Genomic DNA, 6,000 nt, shown 5'->3' with positions numbered 1-6,000 from the left:
CTCCCTGATTCTCAGCTTAAACATGCCCTTCCTTAATTTCACCCCATTAAAATCATTAATGTATCACCAGTCTTCTCCCTTCATGCCACTTCATTCAAATATTTACAGATCACTAATGTCTCCCTGCTTAGTTTACTAATTCCGTTGTACCTATGATAGTCAGAATTCCTTTTTTCTTTCATAATGCCTCCAGGCTGCCAATTCCTTCAGCCATGGCTCTTTGAGCTCCTTTCTATTTACCACTCTTCTTGCAAATGTGAGGCAGATGCTCACTGCCCTTGCCTGTGTTGTTATGCTTTTCTGTATGCCATCCAAAACTGCATTGCCTGTTCCTTGCTGCTGTGTCCTAACACCTGTGCAAGAGTGTGCCATCCTCTGGGTGTCTTTCAGGAGTCATACCTCCAAAGCACATCCTTCCCTGTAAATACAGATTCTGGATTATTTTCACAGAAGTAGCTGGCCAGGTTGTGGAGGTTGATTTTAGTTGTTGGCAGGGCAAGGCTAGAACTGTGTAGGAAATCAGAGCAGACTCTGGATTAGAGCCCCCTGCAGCCCCATGCGGGGCAGGTTTTATCTTTTCCTAAGTACGGATTTCGTTAGTGCCCTGCTTGTTCCCTCTTATGCTGACACCACCAATACTGGATGCACCAAGGTGGCTGGTGCTCTTGCAAAGGAAGTTTTTTACATGCTTGGTGAGAAATATCTTGCAAAGTACTGTTTTAAAAGAGAATAAGAAATTCCTGAATATGTAGCTCTACTTCTACCTGAATCTCTCTCTTATTCTTATTTCTCCTCAATGTGATAAATGCTCCTGAGGTAGTATGTGATATCTGTCTTTGTTTCCCAAGTCCATGTACATGATTTGGGTGGGGGTGGGGGTAGATGCATACACATGTTTCTATACTACCAACCCTATAACTGATTCTGTGCTATGAGCGGTGGCTATGGAGGAGCAGGATCCTCCAAGGGTGCCTCTGCTGTACGATGCATGTTTAACACTTGGATTTCCCAGGTATTTGTAAGCCCTGATCAGGATTTAGGGACTATACTGAAATGATTGCTGCCACATGTTTTCAAGTTGTAGAGCACTACCTACAATGAATTGTGCAGTTGTGCAGCATATATACCCCAGGGCTGCAAAGTTAAATACTCTGCTTAAGAAACATCAGAATGATGTTTAATGTATGCATTATAATGTTGCCCTAATTGCACATCATGCCTCCCCCACCCAGCCCCCAGGTCTCTGACCTCAGAGAGTGCAGAGGCAGGATCACCAGGATCAGCGTTGGAGAGAGAACGAGCATTGGCCAAGAGACTGGTGAGAGGTGCTTGCAGTGCTGGGCTCCTGCTGCCTTTGCCTCTCCCAAGCTTGGGTCTCCTCGTCATCCAGCCCCTGCGCCAGGGAAACACATTTCTTTCTTCTCGTTTCCTGGTTTCCTTCTACTTCCTCATCTGCTCTTTTCCTCCTGTGAGTCAGCTCCAACTGCAGTGCTTGGTTTGCATGCTTCTGCTTCGCTGCTGGGAAACCAAAGCAAACAGTGTACCATTAGCCCGCAGACAGGTCTCCCTCCTGGCTGATTTACCAGCTGTTGGCTGCCTCAGCTTTCCTCTGTGATGGGTGACCCACAGCTCCAGCCAGCGTGAACTGGCTCTGGTGGCGACTGCCTACCACCGTGCCCCTTATGCCGTGTCGGCCACCCACACCTCCGCCCCGCTGCCATGGGCACCTGCACCTTGACATGCCGCAGTCTGACCGAGGCTAGGTGTGTCCCCTCAGGTGATGCCCTGCAGGGGCCTCACTGGGTCTGGGGCTGCTCAGGGGCCTCTCCTGTGGGTGTCGGCGGGGAGAGGTGTGCGTGTCACTGGTAAGCACGCCTGCAGGTGTCAGGCTGCGTGTGACAGCTCGCCCGCCCACCGGCCGCTCTCCTCAGGGCGCCACGGGGGCGGAGGGAGAAGAAGGGGGCGGAGCCTGCCGGCCCCGGCCCTGCCCCCGGCGCCGCTCTGCGCCGCGGGGTGGCGCTGGCGGGCATGGGCCGTTCTGCGCGGCGCTCGGCTGCTCTGGCGGCGGTGGAGGGGGGAAGTGACGCCATGCAGCGGCCGCTCTGCGGCTTCCGGTGGCGTTTTCTCTGGTGTTGGGGGCGGTGGCGTGGCTGAGATCTGGTTCTTCCCGGCCACCCGTGTCCTAGCTGCTGCTCTTCGGCGGGGAGGCCAGGAGGGGCCCTGCGTTCTTCAGGTGAGTGGCTGGGCCGCGCCGCCTCGTCGTAGCCGCAGGGGTGCCGGGCGGGCGGCGGAACCGTTGCCGTTAGCCCAGCTGCGCGTGGGCGGGAGATGGCGGGGCGCTATGGAGGGACGGGTACTGTCGTCCCCCTCCCCCCGGGGCCGGCGATGTTCCGGAGCGGGCGGGCACGGTCCTATGGCGTCTCGGTGGGCCTGGTCCCATCCAGGGTTGCGGAGGCGTCCCTGCCCGCGCCGGCCATCCTCTGCGGCGGCCGAGGAGTTTCAGGAAACGGTGGGTGGCTCTGAGCGCTGACCGTCTCGGTGAGGGGTGATCTCTATCGGGGCCCGACATGGTGCCTGAAACGCAGGAGTTCAGCCTTGCCGCCGCGTTTTTTGTCCTAACCTTGCACGGAGTTAGCGGATGAAAACCTTGCCGCAGCTCCTGGAAGCAACTTCTGTACATCTTGTGTTTCCTACGACTTCTATACTGTGTTGTGGGATCGTCTTAACTGTTTGGAGAAAAACCCTTTGAAAAACAAGGCGTGTAACTGCTGCGGGTTTGTGCTTCTCTAGGTTTTTTTGCGTCTTTGTTTACCTTGGATGATGTGGGAATATATATTTTATGTGGAAAAAAAGTTCAAGTTCAACGCTTATCTAGCCTGAGTTCCCCTTGAGCTCCTAACATTGAATGGGTTGCAGATGTGGCTTTCAGCGACACAGCCATCTGAGAATATAAAATTTAACTGTGCCTTTTTCCTTTTTAAAAACAACAAGTAGCAGTTTGAGCAGACTTGTAATATTTTAACTACTTCCTCAATTCCAGCATTGTACTTTCTTTGCCTTGAGGTTATTGGACAACTACTTAAAAGGTCACTTTTTGAAAGACTTAGTGGGGTTTTTTGGTTTGTGTTTTGGGGTTTTTTGGTTTGTTGTTGTTTTACATTGTGTAGCTGGTAGGGAAAGTTTCCACCTTTGTTAAGTAGCATCTAATTGTATTAGGTTGTTAATAGTGGAACTAGACTACTTGTATTAAAGTTTGTAGGTACCTTTATGAATCCATAACTGCAATAAGTTAGTTACACAAAGTCTTGTTTGTAACTAGTTACATACTTTAAACTAGCACAAAGCACCTAACAGCACTTCGAAGGCTGAAAAAACTTGTGTGTAGAGGTGCTATGTCATAAGTGTAAATCTTGTTTGGTTTTGGTTGTTTTTTTTACTGGCAAGTAATTCTAGCTTTTTAAAAATGAATGAGTAGCAAATCTTTGAACCCTTTAGCATCTCTTTAAAACTGTAAAATTTCTCTTAATTCCACCCCCAAAGACTTTATTTGGTTTTAAGTCTTCTCTGGTACTTGTCAAGCATCAGACCAAATAATAGTTTCACTTATAGGCAAGCACTAGCCTATTTCCTGTTTTCAAGCTAAAATTTTTAAGTACAAACAGTAATAGCTCTCCCCTTAGAACAGCCAACAAATGTTACATTTTAAATGTTTTTCTTCAAGTATCTTATGTTGCTTAAGTCTAATAAAAAACTTAATGTTTGACCTTGAGGTGGAAACTGGGTATGGTGCTCTGAGGTTTTCATCTTGTGGTTCTCCTCCTGCCCTAGTTAACACCTGTAATTGCTGTTTCTGTGACATAAGAGCTGAAAGTCAGGCAGTTGCAACAGTGCAGCTTCTCCTGTTGCCCTGGAGGAGGAAAACATTGCCTTTGCAGAGTGAATAGGTTTGTAATAAGCAACTTACTCTTCTCAGTACTTGTTATGTGTTTGCTAAACCCAAACGTTCCTCTCATATATGTACAACACAGAAGCAGTGAGATGAAGTATGGAGAACTCAGTTGTCCAACAGAAATCATTAAGAATAATTTTCTGAGTATTTTTTACATCTGGGGATCTAGAGGAATCTGGTGCTGGCAAAAGAAGCTCCAAAGGGGGTGGTTATGTGGCTACTGAAAGCTAATAAAATACTGCTTTCAGTGGTTCTGGTTATACCAGTAATGCTGGTGTTTTGTCTAGGGGATTAGGAGGAGGGAAGGTGGTATATGGGTGGGCAGCTGGTATTTATGCTCAAGTATGAGGATAGTGGTTCTGACTCATTTTTAAACACTTGAATTTTTAATTATAATGTGTCGGCTATTCCTGTTTACTCTTCAGCCTAATTGTTAGTTGGCATCATGAAGAGGTGTGATGAGAAATTCCTGAGAAATCAGAAAGAGGAAAGGACTGTGGTCTTACACATTCAAGCGTGTGATGTGTATTGCAGTACAGCCTGGCTATCTATGCTTGCACTTGATAAGTGCACGAAGGCTGCCTGCCTGGTAGAAATTGAAGTGCAGAAACAAGTTGGGAAATGAGTGGATACATTAAACTGGGTACTGTGGGAGGGTGGGGAAAAGGGAAGGAACCTGAAACCACCCACAAGGCAGTTGAGAACGGTTCATATGGAGTAGTCACAACACACACAAACCAAGCACTGATCTAACTGATGAGAGAGAGGTAGGAAGGATGTTTGTGTGAGTTTGACAAATCGGCAGATCACGCTGGCAGCAGTGTGGAGGAGGTGGGGATTAATGATGTAAGATAAGATTGGATGAACAAAGAGTAAATATAGAGTATCACAAAGGGTTTTGAACACTAAGCATTAGGGAGATAAGTTGGTGTAACTTGATCAGAGCAATGAGAAATAATTGCCTTGGTTGTCTTGACCCCTCATCTTCTTGATGTGTATTTATCTTTAAAATGCAGGCTTCTTTGCCTTGCCTTGATTTTGTTCACTTTCTTCGCTATCTCTTGTATATTATCACATCAACTCCCTGCTCCACCAAGGATGTATGTGTTATCTATGACCCACCTGTATATCAATATCTCACTTAAACATCTGTTAATGAGATGGGAGTTGCTACGTACCACACCGTGAAAGGGACTTTAGACTGAGCATTCGCAACTGTCTTGTTACCCTCTGACTGAAATGTCACCACTAGATATTTGAAGTTTCCAAAGCTTTAACATGAGTAAATAGTTTCAAACAACCTGTATTTTATTTTCTATAACATTTCAAAGTTAGTGTGTTGAAGGTACTTTTTGACAGAATTGGGTCTATGGTCAGTCTCAGCTTCTGTGTTTTTAACTGTACTTGACTAAATGACTTAGAAAACTGTAGACATTGACAGAAACTGAGCAGCAGATTTAATAACACACTAGATCAGAGTGAAAGATTTAAATACCATAGTTGCAAATGTATAACTTGCACCAGAGAACAAGCACTCTGGAAAAGAAGTACCAAGACTTGAAAATCTTTGCTGGCTTGAACATTATCAGTAGCAATGGGGAACCAAAAATGAAGCAGCAGTGGGAGACAGGTGTAATGCTGGGAAAGAGCTCTGGGATAAAGTTGTGTAGTACACTGTACGTCACTGCACAGTTACAGCTCTAAGGGAACCTGAAGCTTACGTGGCAAGGAAACCACTTTTATCTAGGTTTTCCAGTATGTGAATTGAAGTTCAGCAGAGGACCGGCACTAGTGCCTTTAACTTGAGCACTGTAACTCAGGAGTAGCTGAAATGTTATGACAGCAGAATCTCTGGCAGCAAATATTATTGCAGGGAACTTAGCATGATTTTCATGGTGATTTGTGTTGTCTTTCTGTCACATCTTTGTTCTAGGTTTTTAATGCATAATGCAGTTCTGAGTCTGTGACTTGAGGTCTAGAATGCAACATCTACAAACATGCAATTTTGAGCAAAAAGAAAACTGGATGAAAGAGACTGTAAATGAAAATGT

At 46.2% G+C, this 6,000-nt stretch overlaps 1 protein-coding gene across 4 annotated transcripts in view; it reads left to right on the top strand.

The window, feature by feature from the left end:
• Nucleotides 1-2,072: 2,072 nt before the first annotated feature.
• LOC142049448 (protein ARK2N-like) overlaps nucleotides 2,073-6,000 on the top strand; it is a 70,280-nt gene continuing 66,352 nt past the window's right edge. For all 4 annotated transcript variants that reach the window (XR_012657721.1, XM_075077185.1, XM_075077186.1 and 1 more), the window contains exon 1: nucleotides 2,073-2,233. The gene's annotated coding sequence lies outside the window, so the exon portion shown is untranslated. The remainder of the gene's footprint in view (nucleotides 2,234-6,000) is intronic.

Source organism: Phalacrocorax aristotelis, chromosome W (assembly GCF_949628215.1).
Source record: "Phalacrocorax aristotelis chromosome W, bGulAri2.1, whole genome shotgun sequence".
Taxonomy (NCBI): Eukaryota; Metazoa; Chordata; class Aves; order Suliformes; family Phalacrocoracidae; genus Phalacrocorax; species Phalacrocorax aristotelis.
Note: the sequence above shows the minus strand (reverse complement) of the source record. Positions and strands in the feature narration are given on the sequence as shown.